The following is a 16,605-nucleotide window of genomic DNA, read 5'->3' as shown; positions in this document are numbered from 1 at the left end:
TTCAGATTATAAAAAGGGATGCCGTAATCATAATCAAATTTTAGAACGCAAATAATGTTCTCATATATAGAATTTCCTTATGTTGAACCATTCCAACATAAAATATATATATATATATATATATATATATATATATATATATATATATATATATATATATATATATATATCCTCGACTAAAGATGATTAAAATCTCAATCTAAGCTTTTAGAATTGAAATGAAGTATAATTTCCTCTCCCTTAATTATAGCAAAACAACCTTTCTCAATTGAAACCTTTGTTTTCTATAATTAATATTGCTAACTTGCAGCACTTATCATAATTATCATGCTCCCACTAACATGAGAATTATCAGCATAGCACTTATGCTCCCACTAGCTTTGACATGTACTCAAAAATCAATTGGAATTCTAGAAATCAATACTTTATTGACTTTCTTACTAAAGTTCAGACTTCTGATACGAGATGCTTTGATAAAAACATTATCAAAATCATACACCTTTCCTTAGATAGCACACGTGTGTGTCTAAACAATTTCAGAACTATGAAAAGGGATGACGTAATCATAGTCTCAATTGTTTAAATCTTTGCCATTCCTCACAAGTCCATGTTAGTGCATCGGTTAACCACACACGCTTCACTAACGACTTTGAGAATGCATAAATCACAATTGCTATCTACTTAAAATCACTTAGTGAAAGTGTTTCCTCACCATCATTTTCATGAATCGGAGAGAAACCCTATGACACTTAGAATTTATGGTGTATGTGTTCTTATCCATGTGAATTTGTCAAAACCATAATCACAAGACACAGTTAATGACAAATCGAAACTCATATGGACTAAACTTGTGCAGTATTAACTTCTTGCCACCTGGCAGCACAAGGGCCTGTCACTGCTTCCAAGTTGTTATGTAACCACTTGAGAACTCTCAGACTTCATATGCAAAGCCAACTTTAACTGGAATGGGCACAGAAATAGGAATATGTCAACACGATAGGTTATAAACCTCAAGTCGTGAGCAAGTGAGAAACTACAGGTTTTATTCTTGATTAGATCTTGAAATTCTTTCAGGGTCTTTAAGATTCCACTGTCCTCTTGACATATAAGACTCTCTTTCCAAATATTCAAGAAATAATGTGGATTCTTTCAGGATCTTTAAGACTCCCATTGTCCTCTTGACCTATAAGACTCTCTTGCCAAATATTCAAGAAATAGTGAGGATTCTTATCAAGACAAACACTTCACACAATTGGCCTAAGTTGGTCTCTGTTTTATCCAAAACATCACAACTTACCAATTTCAAATGTACAGGACACATTTTACTCTTACATTTGACAAGTGTTAATAAACCTTCTTTAAGATGTGTCACTCAAATTACAATCTTTGAATATGACTCTAAGACTTGTTTTGGAACGAAGTATGACTCATCTACTTGATTTAACCATTTCAATAATTCACGGTTCCTCTTCTTAGCCATAGGAATGCATTAAGATGTTCTTAGAGGACCAATTGTGATTTGGTTTCTTAATCATTAAGATGATCACAAAAAATGATACTAAAGTACTCTCCCATCTTTTCAGATTTGAGAAACGTTTATCTTTCAGCCTAATTTGATTCGTCTTATTCGTTCTGACATACATCGAAACTTTTACAATGTTTCAGAATTATACTTAAACTTGTAAGTATAACCATATTTACTACAACTTTAGTAAATCATGACGAATAATCTTATCAATCTTTTGTGGTGGACTTAACTAGTGCACACGAATGTGTACTCAATCCCTTAGTCCTTCACTTAACTCACATATACATGTGAACAAGGAATTACTCTTAGTTTTCCAAAGATGAAAATCCTCATTCATCATAATATACAACTTGCATGATTCCAAGTTTCGGTCTTATTGAAAGCTTGGGTGATGAGAATCTTTCCTTATTTGGTAAATTTAGACACTACCAAAAATGGAAGAATCAATTTCATATTTCCAATATTGCTAGAAACATACAAACATCAAGTTTCCATAAATGTCATTGCAAGGAGATATAAAATAAAGTAAAACCAAATTTTATTTATTTATAAAATGCGAAAAAACTTTTCCTTACAATGCAACTTTAAATGGAAACTATGCTATTACAAATTCCTAGCAATCTTTCATAACTCCTAAGTAGTAGCTCAGGAATCCGATCTTCGAACCATGCGATTGAAATCCATTTTCGCGATCAATTTCAGCATCCTCTTCCTTTAAGTTTCCTTCCCTTTGCTTGATCGTTCCATACATCAAAATGTATTAAGAATCCTCAAATAGGAACTTAAGAGAGTTAGATAGTGGACTTACCTAAACCAGAGTCAAACTTTTTGACTTGACCTTCTCTCAGATCTTTCAGGTAGTTAGGGTAGCTTCGCAACCAAAGCCCCTTCCTTTGAAAATAGAAACATATGGACCCTTTGGTAATGGGACTATCTCAGACTTAGCCTTTCTCTTTACCATTTGGTCAACCGATTTGACTATGGCCGATCACTTTCCATTAGGAAGAGAAAGCTTTTCTGGATATCCAATGTTACCATTTTCAATGTCCATGGTAATTTGGGAAGTTGATCTTCTAATCAAATTTGCTTTACCAGTGCTCCAAATCATTGTTGATACAGCAGCACCAAACAAATCGATAAGATCATTAAGGGTAATGTCATAGTTTGTTACATAGTAGTCCTTAAAGAACTCAGTATGTGACTTAGGAAGTGATTGAACATCCAACTTCCTCAAGACTTTGACACCCAACTCTCCCGGCTTATCAATATGTGGCTTCATCTCAAAGATGTGAGCACACATAGACCTTACTTGCCAATAGTGCTTGAGTGACCTTGAACTATTCAAGAACTTGTGGGATAGGGAGAATAATTGGAGGAATTGGAGAAAGAGAAGTATGATTTCCATTATCCAACCACGGAACATCATCTTCATTAGGAAAGCTCATTCCAAGAGATTTGGGAAGATCATAGTTGTCTAAACCAGACATCTATAATGGGAGAAATTCAAGTTAGTTGATTTAAAGTCCTTAATATAACACCCAATATGAAATATTATGGCTAGGACCCAACACAATATTTTATAACTTGGAAGAGAGATGTTGTAATCCAAGCTATAAAATATTTGAAGGTAGGCGAATGACGATTCACTAATTTCCACCTTGAAAAATGAAATAAATTATTAGGTTTTAATTGGATTTGAAACTCCTAGATCTTTTGAGATTCATTGAACTTTTCAATGGCATGTTTCAATCTCAATTGTGCTCTCTCAATTTTTATGACTGGGATGCCGAGGATCATAAAACAAGGTGTGAATAACCATGCAAATATACTTGGTACCCTTAATATTTATCACTTAATCGATGTTCCGGTTAACCACACACGTTCTACCAATTCTATGATAAACATTAAGTTACCCTTTTCCTACCTTGTTAAATCCAAGTTAGTGTGCCAGTAAACCACACACACTCCACTAACGATTTAAGCAAACTGCAAAGTGTAATTTCATGGGTTAGCACCAAATTCACATTTTCCTAAAGTAACTAAGATTGGGAATTTATAAAAGTTTTAGTTACTTTATTGTTATACTTATAATGAAGGGAGAATTATAGTCCTTGTCCTACCCTTTCGGATAACGACCCTCCACCAGTCAAGGAAGCGGTGGGTGAGAGTGGACACCCATTAAACTGTCATTTCATAGGCAGTAACCTTATACCCCCTTTATAGACCGTCTTCGTGAATGAGACCTACTAACAGTAAGACTGACTTGCTCTTATATATATATATATATATATATATATATATATATATATATATATATATATATATATATATATATATATTATTTAACTTATAATACTATAAAGTATAAGGGTTGAATTTTAACTTTTAAAATTATTGGGTTTGGAATTAAAGTGTATGTGACACTTTACAAATTCCAAAAGTTGAGGGAAAGTTTTGAATGATTCAAAAACTTTTCTATTCCATAACTTATGTGTTTAAAGTTGTTTTTAATAAAAAAACTCTTCAAGTTCCATAACTTGAGGACAAGTTATGGAAGACTTTAAAGCATTTACAAAATGAGACTCTTCATTTTTTTTATAACTTATGGAAATCTTATGAGTTTTAATAATCATAAATGTGACTTTTCATATAACTTGATGAAAAGTTACAAAAACACATATTATGAACAACTTTTAGATCAATTTGGATTGAAAACATATTATCACATAACTTTTCTATTAATCTAAAACAACTCATAAGAACAAGATAATTCAAATCAAACAATTTTCATGAAATTAGCCTAACCATTAAACTAATACAAAACATGAATCTATTGACAGTTATTTTTTAAATTGGATTAGCATGAACATTACCACATCAAAAACATGTTTACAAGTTCAAAAAAAGCTTAGGGTAATGATCATCATCCAATACGAAGTAAAACCCCAAAATTCTGCATACAGGGGCATCACCACGTCATGGTAAAGACTGTCACGTCGTGGTGAGCAGCCAGATACAAAAAGGCAGAATTTCAACTTTGGAAAAACATGTTGCATCAATTATAATTGAAAACAAGCCTAGGATCTGATACCGCTGATTGGTTTTGATCATTCTAACACTCCTATGGTGTACTTGCAACCCTATAAACCTTGGATCTATGTTTTTTCTATTACACATGCAAATATTAAATATTCCAAGGTTTTATCCTAACTAGCATAATATGAAGCAACTATACTACAAAAAGCCTAGTTAGATAACATACCTTTTGATGTGGCTTGAAGTCTTGAACTTTAAGAGCTTAGCCCCAATAATGTGGAAGCCTTAAGTGAAATCACAAATCACCAAAACACCTTGGAAAACTTGAGATAATAGTAAGCAGACTAGAAATTAGCCCACTCTTGTTTACTCACACACTAGTGTCATTTCATGTGCCAAAGACCTCTTTATATAGTATGTAGGATCAAGGTTTCATCCATGTAAACCCTAATACCCATGACCTTTCATTTCCATAGGATCCATGGGTTAAAAACTCCAAGGACTATCCATGCAAGTTTAGCCCAACCTAAATGAACTTGGCCCATATATATATATATATATATATATATATATATATATATATATATATATATATATATATATATATATATATATATATATATATATGTATATATATATATAAGAGTCCATATTTAATTAGTTCCTTTTGATCACTAAATTACTTCTAAATTAATTCTTGATCAATACTAATTAAATAATATGATTTCATATTAATATATTAGAACTTATAATATATTAATATAAATCATAAACATACTATTCTTAAAAGACTATCTATATAAATTGTTCCGATGAAGTGCAACCCAAATGGACCATGCTACTCTTAGGTCGATTACATATCAATAATAGTTATGGGCTTATACATATAATCCAACAGTGTTGTGTATTGATTCTTCCAATGGTTTGGATAAAGCATGCTTGTGGAATTGTCGTCTTCGACATGTCAACAAGAAATGTATAGTCCAACTCCAAAAGGATGGAGTGTTGGAGTCACTCAACCTTAAGGACATTGACGTATGTGAATCTTATTTGCTTGGAAAGATGACCAAATTACCCTTCATTAAATTTATGTGAGGTGTGAGGGTTTATGGGATCTCATAAACACCGATGTGTGTGGGCCCTTTAGATCTACCACAAGGGATCTGAACTGCTTTTATGAGACTTTTACCGATGATTATAGCAGATATGGGTATATCTACTTAATCAAGCACAAGTCATAAACCTTTGAAAAGTTCAAAGAGTTTAAAAAAGAAGTGGAGAATCAGTTGGGTAGGAAAATCAAAATGCTTCGATCCGATCGAGGTGGAGAGTACCTAAGTCTTGAATTCCACGACTACCTCAAGGAATGCAGAATCGTTTCATAATTGATGCCACCTAGGACACTGCAGTTAAATGGCGTGGCTGATAGGCGTAATCAAACCTTGCTAAACATGGTTCGTTCCATGATGAGTCATGCTTCGCTACGCATCTCATTCTGGGGATATGCCTTAGAGACTGCCGCCCATATCCTTAACCTAGTCCCTATGAAGAAGGTTGCCAAAACACCTCACGAGATATGGATAGGGAAAGCTCCCTTGTTAGAACATATTAAGGTTTGGGGTTGCAAGGCGTTCGTAAGACGAGAGATTCACGACAAACTTGAACCTCATAGGGAGCAGTGTATTTTCATCGGCTACCCGTAGAAATCCTTTGGATATCTCTTCTATAGACCGAGTGACAATGTTGTCTTCGTTGCGAGGAGAGGGGTTTTTCGATAACGAGAACTCATAAGCCAAGGGGACCGTGGGAGGCAGATCGATCTTGAAGAGCTTCAAGAGTCGAGCGATGAAGGAACCTCTAACACTGGCGCTCAACCTGAGGAGGAAACTCCGGTTGAACCAATTGACGAGTCCTTCCCTCTTAGACATTCTGAAAGAGTTAGGGTTCAACCCCAGTTTTATGGTTTTCATATTACTACGGAAGGGGATACGTTCATTAGTGATAGTACACTAGTGAATTTGGACGAACCTAATAGCTACAAGGAAGCAATGGCAGGCCCATAGTTTGCAAAATGCAAAGAGGCTATAGACAGCGCAATTCAGTCCATATATGACAACCAAGTTTAGAATTTGGTTAACAATATGCCAGGTCATAAGATGGTCGGGTGCAAGAAGAAGACCGGCATGGATGGGAATGTACACACCTATAAGGCGCGACTGGTTGTGAAGGGTTTCACTCAAACTCTCGGAGTTGACTATGATGAGACCTCACCGGTTTCGAAGATAAAGTCTATTAGGGTGATGCTAGGCATTGCTTCATTTCATCACTATGAGATATGGCAGATGGATGTAAAAACCACTTTCCTTAATGGGAAGTTGGTTGAGGATGTTTACATGGCTCAGCTAGAGAGTTTTGTCATTCAAAGCACCTTAATAAAGTGTGTAAGCTTGAGAAGTCCACTAATGGACTCAAACAAGCATCTCGCAAATGGAATATTTGTTTCGATGAGAACGTCAAAGAGTTTGGTTTTCTGTGAAGCGAGGATGAATCATGTGTATATGTCAAAGCCAGTGGGAGTATAGTTAGCTTCCTCGTATTGTATGTCAATAACATACTACTCATAGGAAACAACATCCTGACGCTGCAGGAAGTCAAGTCCTAGCTTGGGAAGTGCTTGGCTATGAAGGACCTCGGAGAGGCTGCCTATATTCTGGGAATAAGGATAGTGAGAGAAAAAAGTAAAAGACTAATAGGACTTAGTCAGAATACTTACTTGGACAAGGTACCAAAGCGTTTTAGTATGGAGAATTATAAGAAGGGGAGTTACCGATCCAAAGTAATGCCAAATTAAGTAAGACTCAAAGTCTAAGTAATGAAGTCGAGATAGCAGAGATGAGCCGAGTACCATATGCTTCCGCAGTTTGCTCGATTATGTATGCTATGACTTGTACTCGCCCTGATGTGGCCTTCGCTTTGAGCATGGTCAGCAGATATCAGGGGAACCCTAGCAAAATACATTAGACCGCAATCAAGAATATACTTAAGTACCTTCGGAGGACCAAGGAATGGTTTCTAGTCCTCGGTGGGATTGATGACTTAAGGGTGCGAGGGTATAGTAACGCCTGTTTTCAGACTGAAAGGGACAACTATTGTTCGTAGTCAGGCTGGGTCTTTACCCTAAATGGAGGAGCAGTGACGTGGAAAAGTTCCAAGCAGGAGGTCGTAGCTGATTCAACGTGTGAATTAGAGTACATTGCAGCGAGCGAAGCTTCAAAAGAGGAAATATGGTTGAAGAACATCATTGGAGACCTTGGAGTTGTGTCAGCCATAAAGGAGCCCATGGAAATTTTCTATGATAATGAAGGAGCGGTTGCCTTAACCAAGGAACCGAGGGATCATGGTAGATCTTGACACATCGACATAAAATATCATTTTATTTGACATCGGGTGGAAGAGGGACTCCTCGTAGTGAAGAGGGTATCATCATAGGATAACCCATCAGATCCCCTTACGAAAGGACTGAGTAGGGTTAAGCACTTACATCACGCTAGGAGCATCGAGCTAAAGGACGATTTTAGTTTAGATTAGATTGTTTCGAAACATGTAATAGATAAATGTAATTGACATTTGATGATTAAATAAAGGAGTATTATTTATAAGTAAAGTTACTGTCTTATGTTAATTATTTACCTATTAATTCACTTTGCATGTTTTGACTTCCTAAATAATAAGATTAGTCGAACGTTCCACAGTCGCTCATACTTTGGGAGTAGGTATCAAAAAAGATTATCATAAATTGGTTTGTAGATTGTCTTAAGTGTATTAGACATAGCCAAGGTTTGTTGCAACGTTCATGAGTGCTTATGAATTTGAGTTGAGCATTGGATTAAACCCGCGCTTGCTGGCATCACTTCATGGAACTTATCTCGAGCGATCGCAAGACAATAATATCATATGGTCTTAAAACCTAGATATGTGGTTTATTGTTTTCTTGTTGATTGTGTATTGATAATGAGTAAACACATCAGTAACTTGATGTTATAAAACGCATTATGGTCTATAATTGATGAGTGAATGGTAAATGCATATAAGTCGAAGTTTATCTGTTCATTTTATCCTAAGAGGGTAAAAGCGATAGTTGGGCCCCTCGATGATTTGGTTTGACTTATGTATCGGACCCAGTCAGGACTGAATTAATGTGTTCAATTAGGTTCTATGCCAGACGAATCAAAGATAGAGAAACAAACTGTTGTACAATAAGTATGACTATGTTCCATGTAATTGTCTGCACGATAACTAGAACAGAGGACTATACGATACCTTATCTAAAGGATAGGTTACTGATAAGATTAGAGTTCGACAGCGTCTTTGAGAGATACGATTGCTGATCGGATTATACTTACATTTGTAGTTACTAGACTTATCCAAGTGGGAGACTGTTGAATTAGTCTCTAAGCTCGTAACTATATTTGGTATGTACTTGACCCGGTTGTGTATGGTCCTTTTGGGTTTTCTTCACCAAAGCAACATGATAGGATGTTTATGAATAGAGAGGTTATTATTGTTTATTAATATATTATATGAATAATATATTAAAGGAGAAATCATAGAGTTTAATTAATATTAGACAAGAATTAATGAAGAATTAATTATGTGGCTAAAAGACATTAATTAAATGAAGGGGGCTTAAACTGTCAAATGTGTGATAGTTGAACATTAGGCTGGGAAGCCTTATGGACTAGGCATGGACGATATTAGGGATGTGTTCATCCTAATTTCAGCCATAAGGGCCCTATTCCATAAGCTTCCTTGGATTGCTTAAGGCTTAAGATGTTCATTAGGGTTTTGACTGAAACCCTAGCAGCACCAGTATAAATAAGACCCTAGGGCATCCCTTTTTCGGCCACTTAAAACCCTACGAGTCTTCATAGTCAAAATTATGCCATCCCCTCTCTTTCAATTAGTATTCTCTTTCTTGTGGTGTTTGTAAGCCATTAGAGGAGTGACACTTGTGACTCTAAGCTCCACAACAAGAAGATTCAAGCCATTGAGAAGTGTTAATCATCTAGATCTATTTTCATATGTTAATTTCGAAATATGCATGCTAGATCTAGGTTTTATAAGTCTTGGATGAATTGCATGTACAATAGAGAAACCTAGATCCAAGCATTAGGGTTTGAATGAGCACACATGATGTTCTTTTGGCTCAAACCCATCATGGATAACCAATCAATGTCAATAATTATATCAAAGCTCCTACTTGTAATTGACATTAAATTAACATGAAAGGAATGGTTATTTAGAGTTAGAATGAAATTATCTAATATTTCTTGTGTACTTTCAGGTTGACCATTAATTATTTCCACCACATAAGTTTCATTAAGTCTACTAGATTTATAACTTAATAGTAGTCTAAACATAGGTCTTACAAAGCTCTTATCAGCAATTGAATCGAAAAGTATTGTTGCATATACGTTGTTAACAAGAAACATACTAGTCACCACAAACGGATCCTAGATTACATATCTAGTGCATATCACAAATGCCCTTCCCCTGTCATTTCCTCCCCGGTCCTTCAACTTTGGACAATCTCTTCTAAAAAGGCATGTTTCTCCACATTCAAAACAATTACGAATACCATCAGCATTGTTTTAAAATTTAGTTACTAGAGTCAGTATCCGGTAGAGCTTAGCAGTATGAATCTTCCGAATGCAACTGTTGAAGTAGATCTCTCAAAATGCACTTGTATGGTGATATTTTCATTTGCTACACTTTGGTTGATCTATAGTGTACTTTCCTTGTGGAGTGGATGTTGGTGTTGTTGGAATAGTGTCTAAGGCTGCAACTATATTAGGCAAGTATTTGACCCGATTGTGCATGGTTCTTTTGGGTTGCCTTCACCATAGCAACTTGGTAGGATGATTTATTATGAGAGAATAAATATTATTAATATATTATGAGAATAATATAAGGAATAATAATATTGGTATTAGATTAATATAAGTCATAAATTAATTAGTATTAATTTGGTGACTTAAAGAGATTAATTAAATAAGAGGGTATAAACTGTCAATTGTTTGATAGTTACACTTTAGACTGTAAATCCTTAAGAGATATGGATTGGACGGATTCTAGAGCTTTGGATAGCTCAAAATCGTCCATGACTTATCTATGGTAAGGATTTGGATTGCTTTAAGGAAAGGATTATCCAATTAGGGTTTAAGGTGAAACCCTTAAGGAGTCTACAAGTATAAATAGACCCCATGGCATAGGGAAATGGGCACCTCTTAAGAAGAAAGAAACCCTGGCCGATTTCCTCCTCCTCTCCTCTCTCTCAAATCATCTTCTTTGCTTATTTGTGTTTGTAAGCCATTAGAGGAGTGACAATTGTGACTCTAGAAGCTCCAAGACAACAAGATCAAACAAGAGATTCAAAGGTAAACTTCTAGATCTGATTTTGTATTGTTTTATACCTAATTAGTCATTAGAAGTCTTGGATTCAAAGCATGTTTAATTAGAAAGCCTAGATCCAAGCATTAGGGTTTTGCATGCGCACATAGGAAAGTTCTTATGGCTAAAACCCATCAGGTGTAACTACTACGTTCACCTTTCCAGTATTTTCTTTCTTCCGCAAGGAATGTTTTGAATTTCCTCTTGATTTTCCATTAGACTTTCGTTCATAATCTCCAACTTTGGATATGTCTTCCTTTTTCAATAGGGTTCCTTGATGAATACACTTGTTAGTCAAGTTGAAGGCTACACGTTTAACACTCTCAAAGATATTTGGCTTTGAAGAAGTTACATGCCCTTGGATTTGAGAATCTAAACCCCAAATGTACCAATCGATCTTTTTGTATTTTGGGGATACAAATGTCAGAAACAGAGTAGCCAAAATATTAAATCGAGTGGTATATGCAGTAATATTTTCACCCTTCATAATGAGATTCTAGAGTTCTTGTTCCAATTTTTTCATTTCATCTTTGGGGCAATATTTTTCAATGATCATTTGTTTCAACTCGTACCATCGAAGAGAATAGGATGCATTAATGCCCATAGTTTTGCAATGATCATTACACAAAGTTATTAATGCATCCATGAACTTATTGGTGTTTGTAAGCCATTAAAGGAGTGACAATTATGACTCTAGAAGCTCCAAGACAACAAGATCAAACAAGAGATTCAAAGGTAAACTTCTAGATCTGATTTTGTATTGTTTTATACCTAATTAGTCATTAGAAGTCTTGGATTCAAAGTATGTTTAATTAGAAAGCCTAGATCCAAGCATTAGGGTTTTGCATGCGCACATAGGAAAGTTCTTATGGCTAAAACCCATCAGTGGTATCAGAGCCTAGATTGATTTCTATTAAATTGTTGTTTGTTTATTTGAAACTTGTGTGCAAAATTCGATTTTTGTGTTTCTGAGTCATGGACTCGGCGAGTTCCATAGTGGACTCGGCAAGTTGGCCTAACTCGGCGAGTCCCTTAGTGCACTCGGCGAGTCCGAGCGTCAGGAAAGGCCAAATTCGGGATTTTTGATGATTATCTTATGGAAACTTACCTTAATCATATTAGATCAACCCAAATCCGATTTTTTGATATATATGACTATAATCTTGATCTAATTAAAGATATTTATCAACTAATAAAATATTTAATTTCCTTATGTGATAATTAATTAATTATTTTTATTAAATTGGTAATTATCTTGCAAGAAATAATTAAATAAATCAAATATGGATAATTATGGAATTAATTGTTAATTGAAATTATTTGTTATTTGATCCTCCATGTTTTAAATGTTTAAAACTTGTCCTCAAGTGTTGAAATTTATGTTTTGTGATTAAAAGTTTTAATTTAGACAATTTAAATTTCAAACCCTAGATTTTTAAAAGGTTTAAAATACAACCCTATACTAATATAATATTACAAGATTAATATGTATATATATATATATATATATATATATATATATATATATATATATATATATGTGTGTGTGTATAACTAAATGCTAGTCTTACCGTTAGTAGGCCTCATTCACGAAGCCGATCTATAAGGTGGGTATAAGGCTGCGGCCTATAAAATGGCGCTTAATGGGTGTACACTCACACCCACCGCTTGCTTGATCGGTGGAGGGTCATTAGCCGAATGGGTAGGATAGGGCAACCTCATCCACTCATTAAAAGCATAATATAAAATACAAAGTAACTACACATTTTTTTAAAAAAATTTCCCAATCTTAGTTACTTTAGGAAAAGTGAATTGATGCAATCCCATGAAATTACACTTTGCACCTTGCTAAGAAGTTAGTGGAGCGTGTGTGGTTTACCGGCACACTAATTAGTTCTAAGCGAAGGTGGCAAAGGGTGATTCATTGTTTATCATAGTTCGATGGAGCGTGTGTGGTTTACTGGCACATCGAATAGGTGATCGTTACAATGAAGGCACCATGTGAATTTGCATGGTAATTCACACCCGCTTTGTGATCCTCGGTATCCCAGTCACAAACAAGAGGGGCATATCGAGATTTAAACATGCCATTGAATAGTTTCAATGAATCTCATCCGAACCTAGGAATTCTCAATACATTTAGGACTTAAAGTTATGTTTATATGGTGGAGAATTAGTGAATCGTCATTCACTTACCTTCATATTATTTGCATGTTAGATTACGACATCCCTTTTCTAATATGTAAATATTGTTGTTGGATCCTAGCCCTAATTTTTCTTATTGGGTGATAATTAGGGATTCATAATCTAATATATCTTTGTCCTTTCTATTTGTAGATGTCGAACGCAAACAACGCTGCTGCTAGTTCTTTGACATTGATGAGCCTTTTTCAAAAGGTCACCTTCGATGGAACGAATTTTAGCAAATGGATAAGATATATTCGCACCATTGCTCGCTATGAGGATAAGGAGTATGTCCTCGATGAGAAGCTCGAGAAAATCAACCCTGAAATCGCTACTCCGGCTGAAATGACCGCTTTTGAAACTCATGAGCGAGATGCAACGAAGGTACATTGCATCATGATAGCCACCATGAACTCCGAATTCCAAAAGTCCTATGAGGACATGTACCCGTACAAGATTCATCAAGACTTATTGGAGAGATACCACCAGAACGAGAGACAAGAGCGTTATGAGATTTTCACTAACATGATTTCCACTAAGATGGGTCATGGAGAGTCTCTTACCGTGCACGTGCAAAAGATGCAAAGGTATGTCGACCGCCTTTGCAAGTTAAATGTTGACTTTGGGGAAGACTTGGCGATCGACATGGTGCTTCACTCTTTGCCTCCGAGCTACAATCAATTTAGGATGACCTACCACATGAACAAAGAGGAGGTCACCCTAAGCAAACTCCAAGGTCTCTTGAGGGTCACTGAGAGCAACTTCAAAGACAAGTCTGTTGCACCAACTCCCAATCCGCCCACTGCTCCTGTCTTGTCTATTGGACAAGGAAAGCGAAAGAAGAGGAAGGTTTCGTCTAAGAACTATCACAAGGTTAAAGCCCGAGATGGTGCCTCTTCTAGTGGGACCAAAGTTGATCCTGCCAAACCCTGCCCTAACCCGAAGGAGGCAGAGTGCCACCACTGCCACAAGATAGGACATTGGAAGAGAAGCTGCCAAGAGTACCTGCAAGCCATCAAATAAGGAAAGATCAAGCTGTCTTTCGCAGGTATATACACAATTAAATCTAACGATTCTAACCATGCTATTTCTTGGGTTCTTGATACCGGTTGTGGTTACCACATTTGCTCTAATGTGTAGGGACTAAGAAGAAGTAGGGATGTGGAGCAAGGAAGAATCAATCTAATCATGGGGAACAGAAGATCGTCGCCTGTGACCAAGATTGGAGTGTATTCTTTAGTGCTTGGGAATAGTTTATGCTTAGATTTGAACAATTGTTGCTATTCGCCAGAAATGGCTAGAAACATCATTTCATTTCATGGTTTGTTTAGACATGGTTTTAGATTTTCTTTTAATAATGAGAATGGTTCTATTTTAGCTTATCTAAATGGTGTCTTTTATTTTGAAGCTATGCCATGTAATGGAATATATGAAACTGTTATGATTGTTGATAACTTAGGAAATGATGTTTTAAACATAGATTCTTCCAATAGTATGGATAGAGCATCCTTGTGGCATTGTCGTCTTGGACATGTCAACAAGAAGCGCATAGCCCAACTCCAAAAGGATGGAGTGTTGGAGTCATTCGACCTTAGGGAAGATGACACGTGCGAGTCTTGTCTACTTGGAAAGATGACTAAATCACCCTTCACAAGTACATGTGAAAGGGGTGAGGGTCTATTGGACCTAATACATACTGATGTAAGTGGACCGTTTAGATCAACCACGAAGGATGGGAACCGCTTCTACGTGACTTTTACCGATGACTATAGTAGATATGGGTATATCTATTTGATCAAGCAAAAGTCAGAAACTTTTGAAAAGTTCAAAGAGTTCAAGAACGAAGTGGAGAATCAATTGGGCAGGAAAATCAAGATGCTTCGATCAGATTGAGGAGGAGGGTACCTAAGTCTTGAGTTCCACAATTATCTCAAGGAGTGTGGAATAGTTTCACAATTGACACCACCTAGGACACCACAACTGAATGGTGTGGTAGAAAGGCATAATCGAACCTTATTGGATATGGTTCGCTCTATGATGAGTCGTGCTTCACTATCTATCTCTTTTTGGGGGTATGCCTTAGAGACTGCCGCCCATATCCTTAACCGAGTCCCTACTAAAAAGGTTTCCAAAACAGCTCACGAGATGTGGACAGGGAAAGCTCCCTCGTTGGCACATATCAAGGTTTGGGGTTGCGAGGCTTTCGTAAGACGAGATACTCACGACAAGCTCGAACCCCATAGTGAGCGATGTATTTTCATCGGCTACCCGCAGAAATCCTTTGGATATCTCTTCTATAGACCGAAGGACAATGTTGTCTTTATTGCGAGGAGAGGGGTTTTCCAAGAGCGAGAACTCATAAGCCAAGGAGACAGTGGGAGGCAAATCGAACTTGAAGAGATTCAAGACTCGATAGATGAAGGAACCTCTACCGCTGGCATTCAACCCGAGGAGGAAACTCCGGTTGAATCGATTGACGAGTCCTTACCTCAGTTGTGGTTACCACATTTGCTCTAATGTGTAGGGACTAAGAAGAAGTAGGGATGTGGAGCAAGGAAGAATCAATCTAATCATGGGGAACAGAAGATCGTCGCCTATGACCAAGATTGGAGTGTATTCTTTAGTGCTTGGGAATAGTTTATGCTTAGATTTGAACAATTGTTGCTATTCGCCAGAAATGCCTGGAAACATCATTTCATTTCATGGTTTGTTTAGACATGGTTTTAGATTTTCTTTTAATAATGAGAATGGTTCTATTTTAGCTTATCTAAATGGTGTCTTTTATTTTGAAGCTATGCCATGTAATGGAATATATGAAACTGTTATGATTGTTGATAACTTAGGAAATGATGTTTTAAACATAGATTCTTCCAATAGTATGGATAGAGCATCCTTGTGGCATTGTCGTCTTGGACATCTCAACCAGAAGCGCATAGCCCAACTCCAAAAGGATGGAGTGTTGGAGTCATTTGACCTTAGGGAAGATGACACGTGCGAGTCTTGTCTACTTGGAAAGATGACTAAATCACCCTTCACAAGTAAATGTGAAAGGGGTGAGGGTCTATTGGACCTAATACATACTGATGTAAGTGGACCGTTTAGATCAACCACGAAGGATGGGAACCGCTTCTACGTGACTTTTACCGATGACTATAGTAGATATGGATATATCTATTTGATCAAGCAAAAGTCAGAAACTTTTGAAAAGTTCAAAGAGTTCAAGAACGAAGTGGAGAATCAATTGGGCAGGAAAATCAAGATGCTTCGATCGGATTGAGGAGGAGAGTACTTAAGTCTTGAGTTCCACAATTATCTCAAGGAGTGTGGAATAGTTTCACAATTGACGCCACCTAGGGCACCACAACTGAATGGTGTGGCAGAAAGGCATAATCGAACCTTATTGGATA

The sequence above is a fragment of the Lactuca sativa genome, chromosome 3 (assembly GCF_002870075.4).
Source record: "Lactuca sativa cultivar Salinas chromosome 3, Lsat_Salinas_v11, whole genome shotgun sequence".
NCBI lineage: Eukaryota > Viridiplantae > Streptophyta > Magnoliopsida > Asterales > Asteraceae > Lactuca > Lactuca sativa.
Note: the sequence above shows the minus strand (reverse complement) of the source record.